Raw genomic sequence first — 25,835 nt, forward strand, 5'->3', positions numbered from 1 at the left:
TAAGGGGAGATATGATTAAAAAAAGTGTTGTTAATTTACAGCCTAGGGCAATGTTATTTTTTGCTGTATATATGAGTTTTTGTGCTGATTTCAAATATATAATTACCGGTAGTTTTATAGTAAGTTCCAAAGTTTTTGTCTTGTGCTATGACAATTGGTAAAGTACAACGGGTACAAAAGAAAGCGCTGTGATTTATTCACAACGCATACAGCAGGCAAGTATCAGTGGCAGAGCTGCGCAGGCATTCTGACCTACCAACACTAGAGTCCCGCCGTAAATTACATCGACTTAAAATATTACACAGCATAGTCAATGGTTATTCAAAGCTTGACTTTAATACTTATCTCGAATTCAACATGTCACGCCCCACCCGGAACAAGCACAACAAAACGATCCTAATGCCTTTCACGAGAACAAACGCTCACAGTCTATCCTTTTTCCCGAGAACGATAGCAGAATGGAACACTTTGCCACGCGACGTTACTAACTTAACTAATCAAAATGCTTTTTCAACGGCTATTCAAAAATGTGTGTGATTGGAAGTGCTGGTCTTGTTCCCCTGATCTATTGGACTAACGTATTTCACGCGTTACCTTGCTTCCGTGCCACTAACGCACACTGCTTTTTTTTTACGCTTCCTCGTCTCAATGCGCATAGTGTACTTTGTGTGTATTGCATTAGACTAGCATTGCCGGTTTTATTGTATATTCACGTAGCTATTTGTAACGAGAATTACTGCTGCTTTGCGAATCGTGGGCCGTGTTACTGATTGCGGCACTTGTGTGTCGTGACAATCTGTAAGCTTACTGCATTATTGCTTCTCTGTGTACCGCGAACCGTGTTACTGGTCGCGTGTAAACTTTGTGTTCAAACTCTGCACTGTACCACTCCTGTCTTGGCTGCCAAAGGGTGGCTGGCAGTATTGAACAAATAAAATAAAGTATAGTTCGTTTTGGACAAAAGCTTTATGCCGTAAAAGTTTTACGGTTCTAGGCGATCAATGCCTAGAATGGGACCACTTTTAGGCATTGGTGCCTCATATTGCTCCACATTAACTGTGGAATGGAAATAACTCTCAAGGAAGTATGTATAAGACATTTTAATGGGCAAGAAAAGTTATAATATGATAATTTTGATGATCCTCAGCCTATACTAATTGCTTGCTTTAGGTTCATAATAAGTATACTGGTGATATCAAGTTTTAAAGGAGATACTTGCACCCTTCACATGTTAAGGAATATATGGGCAAAGTTTCATCCTTATCTGGCTATCAGAAGTACCAAAAACATAATGCTAGCTCAAGAAGTTGCCCAAAAATGGATCTTCAGAATAAGACGTTTTCTAGGTACAAGTCAAAGCTCATCTGTGTGGCAAAAATATGTTTTTTAAAAGGATTTCCTCCATTATAAGAGCTTGGCAATCATTGTTATACTCGAGCATGTTGTCTTAATGAACTCCTCATGCGAAATGCAGTGGCAAGCAGCCAGATGACAATATCCAGAGGACTCTTAACAATGAACTTTTAGTTTTTCATAGCCATATTGTGCTCGATGAAAGGAATTTTGTTTAATTACAATCTTCGGATTTTTAGTTGTGAAAGTGGAGAAACCGAACTTGTGATTTGTGGGGTTTAACACGCCAAAACCACAATATGACTATCATCATCATCAGCAGCCTCACTACGTCCACTGCAGGACGAATGCCTCCCCCATGTTCCTTCAGTCAACTCGATCCTGTGCTTGCTGCTGCCACTTTATACCCGCAAACTTCTTGATCTCATCTGCCCGCCTAACTTTGTCTCCCCCTAACTCTTTTGCCTTCTCTGGGAATCCAGTCAGTTACCCTTAATGACCAGTAGTTATCCTGCCTATGGGCTACATGCCCAGCCCATGTCCATTTCCTCTTCTTAATTTCAACTATGATATCCTTAATCCCGGTTTGTTCCCTGATGCACTCTGCTCTCTTCTTGTCTCTTAAGGTTACACCTATCATTTTTCTTTCCATCGCTTGCTGCGTCGTTCTCAATTTAAGGTGAAACTTCTTTTTAAGTCTTCATGTTTCTGCTCCATAGCTAAGTACTGGCAAGATGCAGCTGTTGTATACCTTCCTCTTGAGGGATGGTGGCAATCTACCAGTCATGATTTGAGGATGCTTGCCAAATGTGCTCCACCGCATTCTTATTCTTCTAGTTACTTCAATCTCGTGGTTCGGCTCCGCCGTTATTACTTGTCCTGTCCTAAGTAGACGTAGTCTTTTACAACTTCAAGTGCACTATTACCTATCTCGAAGCGCTGTTCTCTACCAAGGTTGTTGTAAATTACTTTCGTTTTCTGCAGAATAATTATAAAACCTACCTTTCTGCTCTCCTTGTCTGACTCCATAATCATGAGTTGCAATTCGTCCCCTGAGTTACTCAGCAATGCAATGTTATCGGCAAAGTGCAGGTTACTAAGGTACTTTCCATTAACTCTTATCCTTTACTCTTTCCACTCTAGGCCTCTCAAAGCCTCCTGTAAGCACATGGCAAATAGCATTGGGGAGATTGTATCCCCCTGCCTTACACCCTTCTTGATTGGTATTTTGTTGCTTTCTTTGCAGCTTAAATTGAGGACGACGCAGCGAGCAATGGAAAGAAAAATGGTAGGTGTAACCTTAAGAGACAAGAAGAGAGCAGAGTGGATTAGGGAACAAACGGGGGTTAAGGATATCATAGCTGAAATCAAGATGAAGAAATGGACATGGGCAGGGCATGTAGCGCGTAGACAGGATAACCGCTGGTCACTAAGGGTAACTGACTGGATTCCCAGAGAAGGGAAGCGGGCTAGAGGGAGACAGAAGGTTAGGTGGGCAGGTGAGATTAAGAAGTTTGCGGGTATAAATTGGCAGCAGCAAGCACAGGACCGGGTTAACTGGCGGAACATGGGAGAGGCCTTTGTCCTGCAGTGGACGTAGTCAGGCTGATGATGATGATGATGATGATGCTGGAACTCACCAGCAAAGCTGCTGGTGAGGATCAGGTAACATCAGATCTGCTGAAAGATGGAGGACAGATTGTGTTAGAAAAACTAGCCACCCTGTTTACGAGGTGTCTCCTGACGGGAAGAGTACCAGAGTCTTGGAAGAACGCTAACATCATCTTAATACATAAGAAAGGAGATGACAAGGACTTGAAGAATTACAGGCCGATCAGCTTGCTCTCTGTAGCATACAAGCTATTTACAAAGGTAATTGCTAACAGAGTAAAGAAAACATTAGAATTCAATCAACCAAAGGAACAAGCAGGATTTCGAACAGGCTACTCAACAATTGACCACATTCATACTATCAATCAGGTAATAGAGAAATGCTCAGAGTATAACCAACCCCTATACATAGCCTTCATAGATTACGAGAAAGCGTTTGATTCAGTAGAAATATCAGCCGTCATGCAAACACTGCGGAATCAGGGCGTAGATGAAGTATATATAAATATTCTGGAAGAAATCTACAGGGGATCAACTGCTACCATAGTGCTTCATAAAGAAAGCAACAAAATACCAATCAAGAAGGGTGTAAGGCAGGGGGACACAATTTCCCCAATGCTATTTACCGCGTGCTTACAGGAGGTTTTCAGAAGCCTAGAATGGGAACAGTTAGGGATAAGAGTCAATGGAGAGTACCTTAGTAACCTGCGCTTCGCCGATGACATTGCATTGCTGAGTAACTCGGGGGACGAATTGCAACTCATGATTACGGAGTTAGACAAGGAGAGCAGAAAGGTGGGTCTTAAAATTAATCTGCAGAAAACGAAAGTAATGTACAACAACCTCGGCAAGGAGCAGCGCTTCGAGATAGGTAATAGTGCACTTGAAGTTGTAAAAGACTATGTCTACTTAGGGCAGGTAATAACCGCAGAGCCGAACCACGAGACTGAAGTAACTAGAAGAATAAGAATAGGGTGGAGCACATTTGGCAAGCACTCTCAAATTATGACAGGTAGTTTGCCACTATCCCTCAAGAGGAAGGTATATAACAGCTGTATCTTGCCGGTACTTAGCTACGGAGCAGAAACCTGGAGACTTACAAAGAGGGTTCAGCTTAAATTGAGGACGACGCAGCGAGCAATGGAAAGAAAAATGGTAGGTGTAACCTTAAGAGACAAGAAGAGAGCAGAGTGGATTAGGGAACAAACGGGGGTTAAGGATATCATAGCTGAAATCAAGAAGAAGAAATGGACATGGGCAGGGCATGTAGCGCGTAGACGGGATAACCGCTGGTCATTAAGGGTAACTGACTGGATTCCCAGAGAAGGGAAGCGGGTTAGGGGGAGACAGAAGGTTAGGTGGGCAGATGAGATTAAGAAGTTTGCGGGTATAAATTGGCAGCAGCAAGCACAGGACCGGGTTAACTGGCGGAACATGGGAGAGGCCTTTGTCCTGCAGTGGACGTAGTCAGGCTGATGATGATGATGATGATGATGATGATGATGCTGGAACTTGATCACCTGTAGGTTTTTTCCGGGATGTTTATATGCTTCGTCGATGCCCCGATTCCGCAGTGTCTGCATGACTGCTGATATTTCTACTGAATCAAATGCCTTCTCGTGATCTATAAAAGCTATGTGTAGTGGTTGGTTGTATTCTGAGCATTTTTTCTATACCTGATTTATAGTATGAATGTGGTCAAATTGTTGAGCAGCCTGTTCGAAATCCTAGAAGATGATTTAGACTCCAACCAAAAATTTTGAAGAAACCCGACGTTTCGAAACCAACTTGGTTCCTTCCTCAGGGGTGACTGCCGGGCTACGTAGCAGCGGCGTCTTCAAAGCACTCGCGGGGCAGATAATGACCCCCCCTTTCTCTCTCTCGTTTTGCCGTGGAGCGCAGTCCATGTGGATACTTTGGGGGAAGGGTTCCGAGAGAGCGGTTGATGTTATGGGCTGTCCTGTGTATGTGCCACGACTCGAGTAATAACCTTCTCCTCCAGTTCGGCTCGCTTTCTAGGATGGCCGTCACTTCGAAATTTTTCAGCATGTTCGGCGACTGCGCTGCGCTCTTTGTAGAGCTTTCGCACATCGTTGGTGTGTTGCTTCAGTTGTTCCGGTAGGTTTTTCGTCTCGCCGTTATACTACGAGGGGCACTCGGCGCACGGAATTTCGTAAACGACATCGGGGGTCCTGTCCATTGTTGACCAGTCTTTCGGGCGGGGGAAGAGGGGGCCCAGCGTACACGAAGGTACGTGCGAGCTGAACTAGAGGAAAAGGTTATTACTCGACTCGTGGTACATACAGAGGACAGCCCATAACATCAACCGCTCTCTCGGAACCCTTCTTTCAGTGTATACACATAGACTGCGCTCCACGGCAAAACGAGAGAGAGAAAGGGGGGGTCATTATCTGCCCCGCGAGTGCTTTGAAGACGCCGCTGCTACGTAGCCCGGCAGTCACCCCTGAGGAAGGAACCAAGTCGGTTTCGAAACGTCAAGTTTCTTCAAATCTTTTGGTTGGAGCCTAAATCATCTCCCAGTTTTATGCTCAACCAGACAGACTTCTGTCGAATGTTTACATTCAAGTAAATCAGCCAAGACTTTGAACACAATACCATGCAGCTCGTCAAGCACTACATACGCATTGAGGAAGGCATCTCAGTCTTCAAGACTCATCTCGACTTCAGCCGCACCTGCAAAGAAAGGAAAGTTGTTCCTCAAAGCATGTGCCTAAAACTACCTGTCGGGACCCCTGAAGGCTTGGAAGTTGTCACGAGAGCCGAACGACTGATCAACGCCTCTCTAAGGAAAAAAGAATTGGACCTGTTCTTCGCCAAGCATCAGCTTGAGCACCGCATCCCTGAGTTGATGTCTGCAGTCGACGCGTTCGCGGACTCCGTTGCGGCATCAACGGCAAAAAAGCACCGGACCACTCAGGATAAGAAACTCTCCTACCTGTTGGACCGGAGTTCCACCCAAAGCATCAAAAATTCCAGGTTTGTCACCAATCTTTTATCTCCTCCACTCACTGATCGGGAAACTTCTGTTCTGGCAAAGGAACACGGCTATAACATGTCAACGGTGCCCCGTCTACCGAAACTTGTCACGGCTGTAGGCGAAGCCGTCCAGAGCGTGAGGCGGGACGCCAGAGAAAAAATTAGGCTGAAATCAATTGAGATCCTTTCGAAATTATCGTTACAAAAGAAAAAGAACTTGACTACAGAGGAGAACAAGGCTCTTCGGGAACTCCAACGGGATCGGAGCATTGGCATCTTGCCTGCCGACAAGGGCAATTCGACAGTGGTGTTGAACAGCGGAGACTACGATCGGAAGGTTTCAGCTCCTTTAGAAGGGGACTCACACACCCAGCTAGTAAAGGACCCAACGAAGCAAACCCAGACACAGGTAAAGCAGCTACTCGCAGAAACTTTCGAGCATTACCCGGATCTCAGAACACTTTACCTGCAACTAATCTGCCGTAACGGATCCGCACCGAGTTTCTATAGACTACAAAAAATTCAAAAGCCTGACGTCCCCCTCCCACCGATTGTAGACTTCACTTCCTCCCCATGCCGAGCCATTTCAAATTTTCTACACCGAATCTTCGCCCCCCTAACCCGGAAGACACCAGCTCATGTCTGCGACTCCAGCCACTTCGTGCAGCTAGCGTCAGATGTGAGCATCGACGATGACGAGAGCCTGGTCTCATTCGATGTAGTTTCATTGTTCACCAATGTGCCATTGCCCTTAGCTGTCTCCTCTGCCCGTTCTGCGCTTGAGGGGGATGCAAGCCTGAGTGAAAGGACTCCTTTGGCAGTTGACGAGCTCTGCCGTCTGCTGGAGTTCTGCCTGTCCAGTACGTACTTCTCATACAAAGGAACTATTTTCAGGCAGTACAGTGGAACCGTGATGAGAGCTTCCATCTCCGTCACGATGGCAAACCTGACCATGGAGTACATAGAAGAGAAAGCACTCAGCTCCTTCTCGCCGCGACCCAAGCTTTTTCTTCATTATATAGACGATTGCTTTTGCGTCATGAAGACGTCTGAAGTTGAACTTCAGACAGCACCTAAATTTCCTGCACCCAGCCATACAATTCACGAGCGAGTGTGAAAGCGACCACTGCGTGCCCTTCCTCGACATCCAGGTGGGAAGAAAGTGCAACGGCCTGGAGTTCTCCATTCACAGGAAGCCAACGCACACTGGCCGCTACCTTCATTTTGATTCTTCCCATAATTGTGCCCGCATAATTGCGGACCTCAGAAAAAACGGATACCCAAAAAACTTCATTCGAGCCGCCACCTGTCGCGCAGAGCAACAGAGGATACGAAAACCCCATTCAACCTTAATTTACAGCCCCCCGAAATGCGTACCGGTCCCACACGTTCAGGGAACTAGCGAGATGTTGGCGCGGATCTTCAAGAAGGAAGGGCACGTGCATTCGTGTACGCTGGGCCGCCTCCTCCCCCGCCCGAAAGACCGGCCAACAATGGACAGGACCCCCGGAATCGTTTACAAAATTCCGTGTGCCGAGTGCCCCTCTTCGTTTATCGGCAAGGCGAAAAACCTACCGGAACAACTGAAGCTACACGCCAACGATGTGTGGAAGCTCTACAAAGAGCGCAGCGCAGGCGCGAGACATGCTGAGACGTTGGATCATCGGACAAATTTCGAAGCGACGGCCATCCTTGAAAGCGAGCTGGACTGGAGGAGAAGGTTATTACTCGAGTCGTGGCACATACAGAGGACACCCCATAACATCAACCGCTCTCTCGAAACCCTTCCCCCAGTTTATACACCTGGACTGTGCTCCACAGTAAAACGAGAAAGAGGGGGGGTCATTATCGTCCCCGCGAGTGCTTTGAAGACGCCGCTGCTACGTAGCCCCGCAGTCACCTCTGAGGAAGGAAGCAAGTCAGTTTCGAAACGTCGTGTTTCTTCAAAACTTTTGGTTGGAGTCTAAATCATCTCCCAGTTTCATACCCAACCAGACAGACTTCTGTCGAATGTTTACATTCATGTTTGAAATCCTGTTTGTTCTTTTGGTTGAATTCTAATGTTGTCTTAATTTTGTTAGCAATTAGTTTGGTAAATAGCTTGTATACGGTGGAGAGCAAGCTGTTCGGTCTGTAATTCTTCAAGTCCTTGTCATTTCCTTTCTTATGTCTTAAGATGATGTTAGCATTCTTCCAAGATTCTAGTACTCTTCCCATGAGGAGACACTTCGTGAACAGGGTAGCTAGCTTTTCTAGCACAATAAGTCCTCCGTCTTTCATCAGATCTGATGTTACCTGGTCCTCACCAGCAGCTTTGCTTCTTCTCATTCCCTCCAAGGCTTTTCTGACTTCTATCATTACTGGTGGGATGCCATCTGGGATACTGCTAGTTCTTATATTAAGGTTGTGGTGGTGCCGGCTACTGTACAAATCTCTGTAAAACTGCTCCGCTATTTTAACTATCTTATCCATATTGGCAGTTACTTTGCCTATCCCGAGTTTCCTCTTCTCTGCTTTGACGCTTCCTCCATTAAGAGCGTGTTCAATTCGCTCTGTGTTATATTCTTACATCGGATACCTTGCCCTTATGAATCAACTTCGTAAGCTCTGCCAATTTTATTTTATCTGCTGTATTTGAAGCTTTCATGCTTTGACACTTCTTAATGAGGTTCTTCGTCTCCTGGGACAGCTTACCTGTGTCCTGTCTAAGTACTGTACTTCCAACTTCCGCTGTACACTCCCGTAATCATACTCGTCAGATTATCATTTCTTGCGTCAGCGCTAAGGCTGGTTTTCTCGATAAGATCCAAGTACCTGTTAGGGAGACTCTGAATTCCTGTACTTTCCCTTTCAATGCTAGCTCATTGATTGGCTTCTTGCGTATCAGTTCTTGCCGTTCCTTTTTCAAGTCTAGCCGAATTCGAGACCGTATCATTCTATGATCACTGCATCGTACCTTGCCAAGCACTTCCACATCCTGCACGATGCCTGGGTGTGCACTCAGTATAAAGTCTATTTCGTTCTTTCTTTTGCCATTAAGGCTCCTCCATGTCCACTTACGGTTCCCTCATTTTCTGTATAAGGTATTCAAGATCCGTAAATTATTACGTTCTGGGAATTCTACTTATAGTTCTCCTCTGGTATTTGTAGTACCGATGGCATAATCTCCTACTGCCTGGTCTCCGGCCTGTTTCTTTTCTACATTTGCATTGAAGTCTCCTATCAGTATAGTATACTGTGTTTTTACCTTACTCATTGCCGATTCCACATCTTTATAGTAGCTTTCAACTGATGCGTCATCATGGCTGGACATAGGCGCATAAGCCTGTATCATCGTCATCTTGAACCTCATTTTGAGTTTAATTATGATACCTACCACCCTTTCATTATTGCTATAGTATTCCTCTATGTTGCCAGCTATTTTTCTGTAGATAAGGAACCCCACTCCCAGTTCTCTTCTGTCAGCCAAGCCCGATAGCAAATGACATGCCCGTTCTGTAGCACTGTATAGGCCTCATATGTCCTCGTAACCTCACTGAGTGCTATTACATCCCATTTAACACCCTCTAGCTCCTCGAATAGTACAGCTAGACTTGCCTCTTGAGATAAGGCTCTAGCGTTAAATGTTGCCAAGTTCAGGTTCCACTGGTGGACTGTTTGGACCCCGAAATTCTTAGCACCCTCTGCTACGTTGCAGATCAGACCGCTGCTGCGGTCAGTTGCATCGCAGCTGCTAAGGACTTGGGGCCGTGAGTTAATTGACGTATGCACGTGGCTATGAGAGACACTAAAACCGAACTTGTGAAAGCAAATAAAAATGAAAAAGATAATTTTGAAAAGAAACAAGTTTTTCGACTCGCATCTCTCCTTAATTCTTTCGTTTCCGCGCGAGAATGGTTGTTTTTCATATGTCTCGGAAAGATGGTTTTTGTCAGTTATAAAAGTACTGCAGCATGCATTGCAGCATACCAAACTTTGCAGAATGAAATGCTCTTACCAATAAATATGGGTTGTACAGCAACAAAAATGTTTTAGAATGAATAAAAATGTGAAAAGTGTGTAATTGTTTATCAGCAGCTGGTAAACAGTAGAATAAAAGACACTAAATATAAAAAAATGTTCAAAACAAAAAAGTCAGAATATACATTTTGCAGATAAATGATGCAGGAACAGTACAAAAATAATTATTGTTGTACAATATGATTCTTTTCACATAGACAAAGAAGATCAGAACCGAGGTGCTGCTTCATTGCTCATGCCATGCGGTGAAACATCGCATGGTTTTTCGTGAGACACTCTTCTCAGTAAATTTTCGTTGCCTTGCGATAAGAGTTTCTAGGTATTCTAATTAGATGGATACCCGTGATGTGTAAATGAGATGTCTAGTGAACTTCACTATTTCATCTAGTGTCACCTCTTTCCATGAGCCACCTCACTCCACATAGGTTGTCGTTCTAATATACTGTTACATGACATCAACAACGAGAGAGCATCAGGTAGACGACGAAGACGATGAATGCTATTGCGCTCGTGTTGTTGTTGCTGTTGTACATCCATCTTGGCCGCAGCTGCCTCCGACTCTCCCTGTATATTATGTAAATATATTTATTTTAATCATTCTCTCACCCCTGTGACATTTGGTGGTGGTGCGGGGCACAACACGACATAACAGAGCTCTGCAGTGGCCGACGTTAGGATTTTTCCACCATGGCAAACCAGGGACCCGCTCCCGCCGAGGCGACTTCAACAACAACTGTTTTTCTTCCGCAGCTAAAAGATCCTGGCACATTCTGTGGCACTGATGATGTGGGCATCGAAGAATGGTTGCCATTGTACGGACGTACAAGTAAGAATTACCGCTGGGATCAAACTCTTATGTTGGCCAACATCCTCTTCTACTTGAAAGAAACAGCAAAAGTGTGGTTCGAGAACCACGAAGATGAAATTGGAAGCTGGGATGCGTTCAAGGAAAAGATGCGCACCCTTTTCGGCAAGTCAGTGGGTAAAAAGGCAGCGGCCAAGAAGGAGTTGGCATCTCGTGCGAAAACATCGGCAGAGTCCTACGTGACTTACATACAGGATGTACTCGCCCTTTGCCGAAAAGCGGCCAATGGCATGGAAGAAACTGAGAAAGTAGCACACATATTGAAAGGAATTGCAGATGATGCGTTCACCCTTCTCATATGCAAGGACTGCAACACGGTCGACGCCATCATCAAGGAGTGCCAGCGTTTTGAGGCTGCAAAAAGTCGACGTATCGCCCACCATTTCACTCGACTACCAAACACAGCAGCAACCTGGTCGTGCGAAGACGGGCCTGCACTACAGACGCCGTTATTTGCAGAGCATGTGACCAAGATCATCAGACGTGAACTTGAAGCTCTGTCTCCTGCGTCCACGTGCTTCCATGCCTGTGACTCTAGCCCTCAGATGGTGCCACTTGTACATGCCATTGTGCGACAAGAGCTTTCCCATGCTGGACTGGCATCCGAGTGCAATACATGTCCCTCTCAGCCGATCGGCCGTCGTCGACCTCCTGGTTGGTATGCCCAAAGCCAAAACGTTCTGGTGCGCCTTCGCAATTCAGCTGAGTGGAGGACTGCTTACGATCATCCGATTTGTTTCAACTGCCGCCGTATCGGACACGTGGCCCACCATTGTAACACTCGGTGGTATTGGCATCAGGCATCCTGTGGGTACACCCATCGCCCAGAGAGGGATCATGGACGCTTTTAACCTTACCAGGAATCAGCTCAGACCACCAGTGAAGACGTTTCTTCCATGCTACCATATCGTCGTCGTTGTCCATCTCCGCATGCTCACCAGTCTCGTTCACCGCTCTCCCGTCGCCCGTCGTCTCGCTCGCCCCAATTTCGCCAACCAACGTCGCTGACTGACCGCCTTCCATGGAAAAACTAGATGATGCAGCTCGCAGAGGTGATGCTGCATCGACGACTGCCTGCCAAATCCTCTGACGACGCTGCCGACTCGACGCAACCTTATTGATGTTGAAGTAGACGACACACCCATTGTTGCACTTGTGGACACAGGGGCTCCCATATCAGTGATGAATTCAGAACATCGTTGAAGCCACCCACAGTACCACTCATCCAGGTCGCCAACGGTGGCACATTTCCTGTGCTTGGAATGTGCTCCGCGTGTATAAGTGTTGTCGATCGCTCCACGACAGCGATATTTGCTGTGCTCGAAAAATGTTCCCATGAACTTATCCTCGGCATGGACTTTTTATCCGCCTACTCTGCTCTTATATATTGTGGAACCGGCATGCTTTTACATTTGTGAATATTTACATTTGTTAATATTTAGTTGCATTCGCCAGGTATTACACCAATCACTTATAAGGTTTAGATCTGATTGAGGAGCATTAGAATCGTCAGTACTGATTATTTCATGGTAAATTACGCAATCGTCAGCAAATAAGTGAACATGAGATGTCAATGTAGATGGCAAGTCGTTAATATAGATTAGAAAAAGAAGTGGTCCTAGTACTGATCCTTGAGGCATGCCGGAACGAACTTCAGTTACAGGTGAGCCGTGATTATTAGCAGTAACAAACTGATGGCGGTTACAAAGAAAATATTCAATCCATTTCAGTATGTTATTATCGAGGTTCAAAAGACTTGGTTTGGAAAGTAGTAGTTGATGCAAAACTTTGTCAAATGCTTTACTAAAATCTAAAAACACACAGTCAGCAGATGAGGCGTGATCTAAAATACAGTTTAGTCCATGAGTAAATGATGTTAGTTGCGTTTCGCATGAGTAAATTTTACGGAAACCGTGTTGAGCTGTGGTGAAAAATGAGTTGGAGTTGAGGAAGTTAACCAGGGTCGCGAAAATTACGTGTTCAAGAAGTTTTCAACAGGGGCTGGTCAGGGATTGATTGATTGATATGTGGGGTTTAACGTCCCAAAACCACTATATGATTATGAGAGACGCCGTAGTGGAGGGCTCCGGAAATTTAGACCACCTGGGGTTCTTTAACGTGCACCCAAATCTGAGCACACGAGCCTACAACATTTCCGCCTCCATTGGAATTGCAGCCGCCGCAGCCGGGATTCGAACCCGCGCCCTGCGGGTCAGCAGCCGAGTACCTCAGCCATTAGACCACCGCGGCGGGGCAGGGGCTGGTCAGTGAGATTGGGCGGTAATTCAAGGGTGAGTTCTTGCTGCAGGACTTGTGCAGAGGAACCACCTTCCCTTTTTTCCAATGCGAAGGAAGAGTAGATGAGTCTATGGATTGTTGAAATATTTTGGTCAATATTATGGAGCTGAAGACGCTAGTGCTTTTTAAAAATTTGCTGTTGATGCCATCAAAGCCTGGAGCTGAGTTAAAGGGTAATTTATTAATAAGTTTAGCAATACCAGATGAATGTACAGTTACAGGATTCATGATAAGATAGATGCATGCGCTGGTGTCTTGTAGGTGAATGTTGCTTGAAACCGAGAAATGATTGAAAAATGTGTCAATAAGAGTGATTGCGCAAGCGTTACTTGGGATTGTGTTGCCTTCTGTGTCTTTTAGAATGATAGTGCTATCGCAAGGGGGGTTAATGACGTGCCAGAACTTGCTAATGTCTGTTTTGATCATGTCTGGTAGAGTGTGGGTTAGGTAATAATTTTTAGCTTCCTTTAGGGCAGATATATATGTACGATTAGCAGTTTCATAAGATTCCCGACGTGCTTGGTTAGAAGATGATTTAGCTGAACGATAGAGCCATTTCTTTTTGTTAGATAGGCACTTGATGTACGAGTTATACCAAGGGGCGTGTTTGTTGGAAGTAATGGTACGATTAGGAATGTATTTTTCTGTCAACAGACATACCTGATCTGCAAAAATACTCCAGTTAATCTCGACAGAACATGTATCAAATTTAATCAAATAACTGTCGAGAAATGAGCCCAATGCATTGTTAATTGCCTCAAAATTAGCTTTCTTATAATCACGAATAATTTTGTTAACCTTAGTTGTTTCAGGAGTGCTACTGTTAATAGCAAAACTTATTAAATAATTATCGCTAATACTAGGCAGAAGCTGGGGAAGATAGATCTGGACGATTAGTTAAGACTAAGTGAAGTGTGTTCGCAGTGGTGGAAGTGATTCTGGTCGGCTGGGTAACGAGTTGGGACAGGGAAAACACGGAACAAAGTTCGCAAAATTCTTTCGCCTGAGTTGAAAAAGGTGTCATACATGTGGTTGTGTGTTCTATAACAGATTGGGAAAATTGAAGTCACCGAGCAAAAACTAGGGTGATGAGGAAAACCGAGATGAAACAAGGTTAATAGCATCATGTAAATTGTCAATGAAGGTGGCAGATGATGAGGGCGAGCAATAGCATACACCAATGATTATCTTTGTATGACTGAGTGTTAGGCAGGCCCATGTGCATTCAAGCTCGGTTTTAATGTCTATATGAAACTACGGTACATCTTTAGAAATGGCGAGAACAACACCCCCTCCTCGGCGCTCAGTGCGGTCACACCGGGTGACAGTGAAATTAAAAGCGCCATAGAATATATCACAATCAAGCACATGTGCAGGAAGCCAGGATTCGGTAAGGGCGACAATTTTAGCGCTGCACGTGTCGATTGCTGATGACAACGAAAAGTATTTTTTCACAACACTTCTTGCATTTGTAAAAAGAATGGGCAGGAAAAATGTGTCTGCATGAGGTGATCGGCCACTTCCCTCAATGTTTTGCTATTGTGCCGGGAACCGTGCATTCGCACGATTTAGTCCAGCACCTGATGCATTCTGAATCAGTTCGTGGACAGAATCATTAGTAGCGTCGTACACGTAGCATTTATTTTTCAAAAATATTTTATTGTAATGAAGCTTGAAGTTGGAAGAGCCAGGCTGGGCAGTACTGAATTCACAGTTTTTTTGCGGGCGGTGCTGGTAGGTAATGAAAAGTCTTCGCCAACTGAAAGATTTTGTTGTTTAAATTAGTTTCGCTGAGCAATTACGTTTTCCCTTGTTTAAAAGTGCGAAAATTTTGTGATGATGGGGCGGCACTTGTTCGGAATGAAGGAACCGAGACAATGTGCGCGTTCTATTGCACCGTCGGGAAATGAATTCGAAACTGATCTTATTGCTGTGATTAGCTTGGATTCGGTTTCTCGCCACGATTCTTTTGTGTCGGGAATACCTCAGAATATAAAGTTATCACGGCGTGATCGATCTTCAAGATCAGCAAGACGTGAATCGAACGTACCTAAACAACTAGTAGTTTTTTCAACCTAAGCCAGCGCGGATGCCATATCTTTAGTTATTTCATCGAACATGCATGATTTTTCTTCGAGCAAGTCCAAGCGTTGTTAAAGACCATTTATTTTTGTCTCGATGACCTTCTGGCCGTTTTTGATAGCTTTGACATCAGAAGCCAGCTCAGATTGCGCCTTGTAACCTCCAAGGGATCGAGTGTGCAGATCCTTCAGCAGCTTGAACAATACATTCATTTGTTTTGAAGGGTCTGCGGTGAGTGAATCTATATTCAGCATCGATTTGGAGCGTGTGTCAGGTTCAGGGTTAGTCTCGACATCACCCGATTGTAACAACAGAAGGGCAACAGAAAAGCAATCGCATATGGTATCCAATAACACCCGTGGGCACGGGAACAGTAGCAAACACCGATCATCAGTCTTTTTAGCGCGAAGAGAAGCGGCTGTACGCACCTGCATAGCGAAGACAAGGTGGTTAGGCATGCTGTTGTGAGCACTGCTCCCGTGTCCACTGACGTTCAGTTCAGGTCGCTTGGCATGTTGCTTAAATCTTCGTTTCCTGGTGATGGCTGCGTCGATGATGCTGGGGGGGGGGGGGGGGAGCATCCAGTGAAAGTGCCAACACGATAGGTGGTGCGCAGTCGAGCGGCGCAGATGTGCTTGTGGCTGGTAGAAACATTTGGAAAGGCACAGGAATGCTTGATAAGCAGGACGGCCATCCGAGGATGATCGTGAACAAAGCCTGCATAGCGAAGACAAGGTGGTTAGGCATGCTGTTGTGAGCACTGCTCCCGTGTCCACTGACGTTCAGGTCGCTTGGCATGTTGCTTAAATCTTCGTTTCCTGGTGATGGCTGCGTCGATGAGGCTGGGGGGCGGATGGGAGCATCCAGCGAAAGTGCCAACACGATAGGTGGTGCGCAGTCGAGCTGCGCAGATGTGCTTGTGGCTGGTAGAAACGTTTGGAAAAGCGCAGGAATGCTTGATAAGCAGGATGGCCATGCGAGGATGATCATGAACAAAGCCATAATAGCGAAGACAAGGTGGTTAGGCATGCTGTTGTGAGCACTGCTCCCGTGTCCACTGAGCACTACTCACGTATCACCATGCGTTGTGCTGGCTGGTGTCCCTTAGAGATCCAACTGGACGACTTGGTCGTTGAGCCTTAAAACTCCAAGAATACAGCTTTGACGTGGCATACAAATCTGGCCTAATGCACCAGGATGCCGACTGTCTATCCCGTCACCCTGTGGACCCACCCGACCTTTCAGCACATGATTCTGACCTTTGTGTCTTCACAATGTCTGCTTTCACCGACATATGCAAGGAACAGCTCAGCGATGTCCACTTGCGGTCTATCATGCAGAGTCTATATTTGCCCCACGTAGACCTGTCGCTACACTTGTTCATTCTACGCGATGGCATTCTTTATCGACGCAGCACCAGCGCTGAGGGATCAGAACTACTACTCGTAGTTTCTGCGATACTCCGTTCTGCTGTTCTTGAACAGCTTCACGACGCTCCGACCGCTAGACATCTTGGGGTCACGAGCACGTATGATCGTGTGCGGCGTAGATTTTTCTGGCCAGGCCTTTACCGTTCTGTGTGCCGATACGTTGCTGCTTGTGAGTCCTGCCAGCTCTCCAAACATTCCATCTTGCCACCAGCTGGTCCGCTCCAACCAATAGACATACCCACCGTCCCTTTCTACCGCGTCGGTCTTGATCTCGTTGGACCATTTCCTACTTCTCTCACTGGAAACAAGTGGATAGCCGTGGCCACTGACTATGCCACAAGATACGCTATCACATGAGCGCTACCGACAAGCTGTGCCACTGACGTCGCGGACTTCTTGCTTCATGACGTAATTCTTCACCATGGCGCTCCTCGACAGCTGCTGACCGATCGTGGTCGCTCATTTCTTTCAAAAGTAGTAGATGACATCCTGCGCTCGTGTTCGACGCGTCACAAGCTCACTACGGCCTACCACCCGCAAACAAATGGTCTTACCGAGCGCCTAAATCGAACCTTGACAACAATGCTCTCCATGTACGTTTCCAAAGATCGCCTTGATTGGGATAGTACTTTGCCTTATGTGGCATTCGGGTACAATTCGTCACGTCACGACACCGCTGGCTTCTCCCCCTTCTATTTATTGTTCGGCCGCCATCCAGCGTTACCCTTCAAGACTCTTCTCCCATCGACTACGCAGACGGTTACAGAGTACGCCCGTGAGGCCACTGCTAGGGCTCAAGTGGCCCGCCAAATCGCACGGGAATGTCTTCTTGGCTCGCAGCTCTCTCAAAAGGCCCACTACAATAGCCATCACAGAGTAGTTTCCTACTCTCCAGGTTCATTGGTCCTCTTCTGGACACCATGCCGCCACGTTGGCCTCTCTTTGAAGCTCCTATCTCGCTACTCTGGGCCTTAAAAGGTTTTACGCCGGCTTGCTGAGGTCACATATCAGATCGCTCTGTTGGTCAGTCAGTCATCGTCGTCCTCACCCGCCACTGACGTCATCCACATGTCCCGTATGAAAACATACGTCTCCGCATGATGCTACTCTCCTTTAGGCGCCGAGACGGCGCTACCGGCGGCGGGGGGTTATATGTTATACGACATCGGCAACGAGAGAGCATCAGGTAGACGACGAAGACAATGAATGTGATTGCGCTCGTGTTGTTGCTGTTGTACCTCCATCTTGGCTGCAGCTGGCTCCGACTCTCCCTCTATATTTGGAAATATATTTATTTCAATCATTCTCTCACCCCCGTGACAATATGCATCCAAGCATATTCCTTTGCATATTTGCACATATCGTATTAAAGAAAGGACAATATTGTACGCAGTTCTAAAATGTTACGCACTGCTCCGTAGTCAGGACCAAGAGGTGCTCCGGGGGCCTTCTTGCCGTTAGGAGAAGCTCTGCAGCCAGCACCACCACATCCCGCCCTAGCGAAGTGTGGACCACGCACGTAACCTGAGTAGCTATAAGATTATGCACAAAGGTCAGAAGCTATATGCACTTCGGGCAGAGAAGATAACTTTAAGATGTAAACAAAACAAACATGAACGGCTATGGATGTCTCAGGCTAACACAAAACGCCGTCCCCATAAAACTTGAAGCTGAGGTGCTGTCATTCACAAAATATCAGCTCGTTTTCACTCAGTTCAGGTGGGGTCGCAAGACAGTTTCAAGCAGAGCATGTGTTTTGCAGCGCTGATGCGCAGCCGTGCGCACGTAACGACCGCGTAATAGGAGCGACTAGTGACACTAGATGTGACCCTGTGTCTGATATAACGATACAAGCAAAACTAAAGTGGCTGGAAACTGGCTGTGAGAGCCACCTCTTTATACATGTGGCAGACCTTGGGAAATATTTTTTTGTAGAATTAATTTTCTCTGACTTCTAGCAACAGCTCTCCATTGATTAGCTGGCATAAATTTCTTACAACTATTACTGCTCAACTTGTCAAAATTGCGAAGCTTGAACATCAATTCGATATTTGGCTTACAAAGTTTCTTTTTATTACAGAACTTCGATGTTACTCTAGCATCATTACAAGGGATACGCACTACTGTCAAGTTCGCCAACCTAGTGCATTTTTCCAACTACACACGCTCCTTGGTTCACACAAAAGTCTAAAAAAATAGTTATGTTACCCAAGTTGGAAAATTAGAAAAAAGTTCTGAAAGTTGAGTGGCCGAACTAACTACTAGAAAGTGCTGGGTGCACGAGAAACAAATTTAACCTGGCAAAATCAATGACCAAAAAGCGTCGATCACCGGTGATCGATTTGAATAGGCATAGTAACGAAAGAGTTAAAATGCTTTTGAATTGACTGGAGGATTTTAACAAAACATCAAGGATACCTTTCTTGTTGTCATTAGAACAGAAAATTTTCATTACCCTAGCACAAATGAAAAAAAAAAAATTTATGGAGCAAATGATTGCCTTTTCAGGAAAACTCTCATTTGAAAAAAGAAGACAGACTAAATTCTTATGAATACATGCCTTTGGGCACCCTGTATTACAGAACAGCATTGAGCAGACTGAAATTGTACGTATTTTACGTAGAAAGCACATCCCATGAAAACTATCTCGTTATGGTGCTTCAATGCCGAAATTCATGCTTTTTCATTGCAGCAGTTTAGGAATCCATGGAGTCTATAGCCATGTTCTTAACATATTTTCAACTTTAAAGCAATGTTGTAAACAATTTCAGTACTTTGGGACTTTCTAATGTGATGCTCAAAATGTATAGTATTTGCTTCTCTTGCAATGTAATTAAATTCCCAACTCTAAACTTTTTGTGATAACTCTTTTGAAAAAGTTGTTTTTCATAGCAGTGAAAATAGACCAAATAGTGCGAACCAGGGAAAATTTTATTTAGGACTTTGAAACATGCAATCTTAGAATTTATATGATTTCACCAATAATTATAATCCCAATACATCTTTAAGAGGGTCATGAACTATCCTTCTGGTTTGTTGAGAAAACACATCCTGTGGAAAGCAGACACTACTATGAACAGCTCAGCTAAATCTTGCTCTTGTGCACGACAAGAAAAGCGTATAAGTGGAGCATAGTATTGCCATTTCCTTGGGCACCCTTTTTTTTGTGCAGACCTCTGCGCTCTCTTTTCGGAGGTGCTAGTGCCTGTTGTTTGGTGTCACACAAAAGATAGCACTCTATTGGCCAATAGGTGACATAAATCAAAAGTGGCAACTGGATCGGGTGTGCCTCTTGTGGGAGTGTGGGAGCGCTTGAAAATTTCGAATAACAAATCCAATGGAATTCTATTTGATTCAGAACCTGATTAAAATAGAGTTCCATATGAACTACCAAATATGTTTCAAGTATTTTTCGAATAATCAGCACTGATGGGAAAAAAATAGAAGGAACAACATGTAACTGGAAGAGCGAAAAATCATTTTTTTTGTTTTAACGAGTGAGATATACAGTTCAAACTTTTATGGGATTATCAAAGCTTTACTGATATCTGGACGAAAAAATCTTTGCTTTTAACTTCAGTGTTGCTTAAGTGAATGTAACCTCAATGCACTACCACACTAACGAGGTTTGTGATGTTCATTCATGAAATAATATTGAACTGTTAGGTCTTACTCTTATCAAAAAGCTGGTGACAAAGTACCACCGAGGATACTTAAGTAACTGCTGTATTAATCTTACAGGTAAAAAATGACCTGAAGGCTGTAGTCGCTACTGTATACGAGCTGATCTCAGTGGACATAGTTGTGGTATATCATTTTTAAGTTAAATGTACAGTGACTTTGTTAAACTTTATAGATGTTTACATAATCATGGAATCCTTTTCGGTTTAATGTAACTGTAGCGTTACTTTGTTAAAGTTTGTGAATCCTTGTGTTAAATAAAAAGTTGTAGAATTTTAGTCTTGTCTTAAAAATGGTGTCTCTACTACTCAAACACTGTTTGAATAGTATTTGAATTGTATTGATATTCAATTCAGTATGATCATTATTCAATTCGTATTCGATTTGGTTCTAAATTTCACTATTTGCACCCCCCCTGTTTCTTGCCACGAGTACCTCCACATGCTGACGCTGCACTTCCTAGTCTGCTGACATTACAGAATAGCCACACCAACACACACAGGAATCGCAACTGATCAGATCAATCACGCTTCATCATGTTCTCAAGGCCATGATTGCGAGTTGAGCTAGCTAGCTTCTTTCTCTCTTGCCATCTCTCCCTGTGTAGATTCAAGATTATTTATCAGGATGAGAGAAGACATAGAGAGTGTGAGGCTCTCAATAATATCTGTTCAGGTGCATGTTAAATTCAGGTCAAAAGTTGTGGTTTGGGTTAAATTCATCAGCGTGGCTGTGATTTTTTTTCTTGACAATACATATTTTCATTAAAATTTTCTGATAGTCGCACCTTGGTTGTTTTCGTATACATATTCTATTTCAAGGAGGAAATACTTTGTCACAACTAAAACAGTGTTCGTATAGGTCCTTGAAATCCTTGAAAACCCTTGAATTTTGAAAATTCATTTTCAAGGCCCTTGAAAGTCCTGGAATTTTTCGCCATCCTTTAAAATCCTTGAATTTCCTGAGCAGTGCACTCTAATATCAACATTATGAAGGATGCACGAAAAGAAAGTGCACAGAACGAGTGCTAATGAACAACTGTCAGAGCTCGACACTGGAAGTGTGCTGTTTAAACAAACCAAGAACGGCACTAGAAAAGAACACACATGTATCCACAAAATGAGTGTAAATTAACCACTGTCCCAGTTCTTACTTGTTAGTTGTTGAGCAACGTGCTGCGAGTGTCAGCTGTGCACAAGTTGACACTCTTGATGGAATGGTGCCATCAAATTTCAAGGCTATAGCAAGCACCGTGTGTGTTTAATAATACATTTTAAGTCACCTCCTAAGTGTACCTAAATGCTCATTGTCCTAATCGAGACCTATCGCGAGCACGTCCAACACTGACCTAGCTCTACAGGAAGGGCAACAAAAGTTCTAGTGATGTCATACTACATCTGTAGTCAGCTGAGTGACCTCCGGACTTCCGCCCCGTACATACCGACAAACTATCGCGGCGGCTGCAAATACAGTACACTCTCATTAAACGAAACTCTCTTAAATGAAATTGCTACTTAAATGGAACAACTGCCACTATTATGTTTGGTTTCCTACTTGAATATTATACCCCTATTAATCTCTCAGTAAACGAAACTCCTCTTAAACGAAACACATTTTCCTGGTCCCTTCAGGTTTCTTTTAAAAGGAGCCTACTAAGTGGCGAGTTTGTTTTACAGGTGCTTGTGTGGCACGTGTGCGAGAGCTGACAATACTCAACGTGATGTGGGCAAAGCTTTGTGATCACGTGACTAAGTGAGCTACACTGCTATGCACCTGCACAACTCAGTCCCCACAAACATGAACTGAAAATTGTCCATATCAAAAAGGCGACAAATTATATAGCGAGAATAAATAAATCGTGGTGCGTGTATTGTGCTTATTGGAGCTATAATTAAAGCTTGCAGCAAAGGGCACGCAAGCCACAAATATTGTGGCACTACCCCTTTAAGGCCTGACTACACATGTGCGTTGAAACCCATCAGCGCGTAACTTTCCGACATGACATCGTGCCCTCTCCCTATGAAGTGGGTGCGAGAATTTATAAATACTACGCTCTTTTTTTATAAATGTGATATGTATATATTTTAGGCGCAATAAAATTGGTCATTTTTGAAAATTTTAGAGTAAAAAATTTCAACTTCGCATGCTGCTTTGAGTCCTTGAAAAACTTTGAACAGGTCCTGGAAAGTCCTTGAATATCCTTGAATTTTTGCTTTGGAAACCTGTGTGAACCCTGTATGGCATTGATGAGACTAATTAACAGAAGCTTGTCCATTAGCTTCTTAATTATTGGACAAAAGGCAGTTGCTTATATTAGATTTTTAGTGCCTGCAACTTTATTGCATACTTATATTTTAGAAATTGCAAAACAAGCACGTAATTTGAGATATTTATCATCGAATTTTGAGGAAAAAATCTAAAGTGATTACCAAATGCACAGAAAATATGGCCTCTCTGTGACAAGCGTGTGACAGAATTTGAATCAAGGTGCATTGTGGCCGTATCTTTTCGTGAAAAGCACTAAGTCATCTCACCTGCACCAGCAGATTGCTTTACCTTGGTTTGTGGTGTTTGGTATTTATGTTTCTTTCTCTGTGCATCATAAATCTCGGGAGGGAGGGGGCGGCTGTTGCAGCAATTCTTTACGCAGACGGGCAATAGAGTTTTTCGTCAGCATCACTCATATTCGTGTTCATATTCACCACTCATATTCATTTGCATCACTCAAAAGATTAGGGTGTGTACTCGTGTATTTCAAGATGCTTCCTTTCATTTCATTTCATTTTGTTACCTTAAAAGCCCAACAGGCCCATGACATGAGCGGTGGGTTTACACATGTTCATTACAAATTGGTTAGAAATAACATGTGAATAAGCATTACTAATTATAACATGAATAATATGGGTACATGATTCTGTAATGTATACGAGCAGTTGGGATGATGAAAATGACATCCAGGAGTTTTTATTCTGAATAATAATTAGATATTTCTTGTATGAATGCGGGTCGGGTGGTTATGGCGGCGGTGAAGCGGGGGGGGGGGGGGGGGGTCGGCAGACCTAATAGATCTCTCCCTGTTTGTAAACAGTGTCACATCACTGCAGGCACCCCGCCCACCATACCCTCTCTTGGAGCAGGTGCTTATTGGCAAGAGAGTTTCGCCGGCGGCATCTTTCTGCATAGCAGAGCTGGGTGTCTGCATTCCTGTGACAGAAATTTCTACATTGCTACTTCTAAAGTCACAGCTTTTGAAAGAAAGGGTTCGCGGAAGGGTCACTGTTCATGGTGTGGAAATTTGCTCGTTGTAGATGGATGGAGAAAGTTCATTTAGTGTATTGAGAGACACGACTAGCACGCAGTGGGCTTCACCCACGTAGATGGCAGCCATAATAAAATCTGATCTTTTTCGAAAGCAAATGTTTTGAATGTACAGTGTGACTGGCCCTTTGAGAAATATTTACATGGCATGGGTGTAAACTTAATCAATTTTCATCATGGCATATGCAATGCAGTTTTAAACGAAGTACAGCATTGGCGGCAGCGTGGTTTTGAGCTGCTGTGCACAAAGTCAATGATAAGATTCTTACCAATTGTGCAAACGTCTGATCGGAGATGAATGAAAAAACAAAAGAAGCACTTCTTGCCGTGCGTTAGGGTGAGGTTAACATATTCTCATGAAAATTAAAGTGAATTTCTGTTGCTGAGTTTCTCAATAACCCAGTGAAAGTTCATGTGATGTAACACCTGACAACTTAATAATATACAGTATTATTTGGCACAGTTACCTTGCTTCGTTTGACACCTATAGCGTGTTTTCATGCCCATATCATATTGCTCCTTTAGGCCTCATACACAAACTTCCAATGTGCATTGTGACTTAATAAGGATCGAGCCGTAAAAGTACAAAGTAGATAAGAAATGAAAATTTCTGCTGTTTCTATTAACACGGATAAGGTATCCGATAATACGAGTTACAGTCGTAGTGAAGTGTCGAGTTACAGTCGTAGTGAAGTGTGTATGCAGATTCGGCAATGCAAAAACATTCTTATAGCTCATGCGTAGTCCTATATATCACCCGGAGATCATGCACTTTTATTTTTCTGCACACAGCGCATATGCTCAGATGTACCCACTTGCAGATGATCATGTCACATGCATTTTTACCTTGACTAAAATGTCAGATCGTGAAGTTCCATCGACAGCCAGTTACGGAAACCAGCCCACAACGAATACCAGTGTTTTCGCAAACAAGACGCATCATGTTATTCGCACTGCACACACCACGCACAATACTTCCAGTTTTACCGTCCGTAAAGGTGAACCAATATTATCGATGCCTTTCAATGCACACTACTCGCCACAGTCAACACTGCGCATTTTTGAAGACGATGCCACTGTCCCTCGCACAGGCCACCGCGTGTGTTTACTTCGAGATAAACAGCCAGTCATCGTGGCAAATATTTAATCACGCACTTTACCACACACGTAGATGTTCTCTCACACATACCACAGCTAATGTTGCCACTGTGAGATGAAGATTAGACTGTCAAAAGGAAAAAAAACACTTGCCCTAAGCACCAAGCGACTGCACCCCACTCAGCTACCAGCGGAAGTGTTTTGCGGACCACCGCCTTGCACGTGCACCAGTGACGTCACGCTGTGACGTACCCCTGTAGAGGTCTATTCTTTTCACAATGACGAAACCCCGACATGGTATAAATATTGAGAGTGTACGAATCTCACGACATAGTATTACTCGAATTTGAGAGCATTGCTTAAATATGTTTGCTGGAGGCTCCATACTGTGCATGCGTATGTGAGTTCAGAGAATATTATGGTTTGATAGGCTGATCGCATGCTTTGTAGCTTGTTTTAGGTGATGTTTAGAGAAACCAAGTGCCTTGTTAGAAGTTGAGATGACATTAGTAATATGCACATTTAAGGATAAATTATTAGTTTAGGTAACACAGAGGTATTTGTAAAACGGCGAAGGTTCTAATGGTATCACTCACATTTTTCTGACCAGACTCCGCTTTCGTGTGCCTTGATTCAAATTTTGTCACTTCTTTGTTCTTCAAGGTTCTGGTCTGACGCAACAGAGAGATCACATTCTCTACACGCGAGGCGCACTCAGGCTGCGCGATCAGTTTCAATTTCACTGGTAAAATTTGATGATGAATTGCTTAAATTATGTGCGACTTTCGTGATTTCTAGACAAATAGGTAAGCCAAAAATTGGCTGTAACTACAACTTTCTAATATAAACAATTGCCTTTGTTGATATAAATGGAGTTATCTGCTTTTTTGTTATTCTTGACAATGCCATTTTTGTTGCAGTAAAGTATTTTCACCTCTACATAGAGTACATGTACATAACCACTGTAGTGTGCCTTTTATAGAACTTTTATAAAAAATCTAGTGTTAAAAAAAAGACCCTCTATGACTGAAGGAACTGTGCTCATATGCTTGCAGTATTTTTTTTTTCAAACTAATCCACAT

At 44.0% G+C, this 25,835-nt stretch overlaps 1 protein-coding gene across 3 annotated transcripts in view; it reads left to right on the plus strand.

Annotated features, from left to right (window-relative positions):
• Positions 1-25,835, plus strand: part of LOC119176327 (uncharacterized) — a 90,039-nt gene that overhangs the window by 37,190 nt on the left and 27,014 nt on the right. The gene's annotated exons all lie outside the window — the stretch shown is intronic.

The sequence above is a fragment of the Rhipicephalus microplus genome, chromosome X, assembly GCF_043290135.1.
Source record: "Rhipicephalus microplus isolate Deutch F79 chromosome X, USDA_Rmic, whole genome shotgun sequence".
NCBI classification, from domain to species: domain Eukaryota; kingdom Metazoa; phylum Arthropoda; class Arachnida; order Ixodida; family Ixodidae; genus Rhipicephalus; species Rhipicephalus microplus.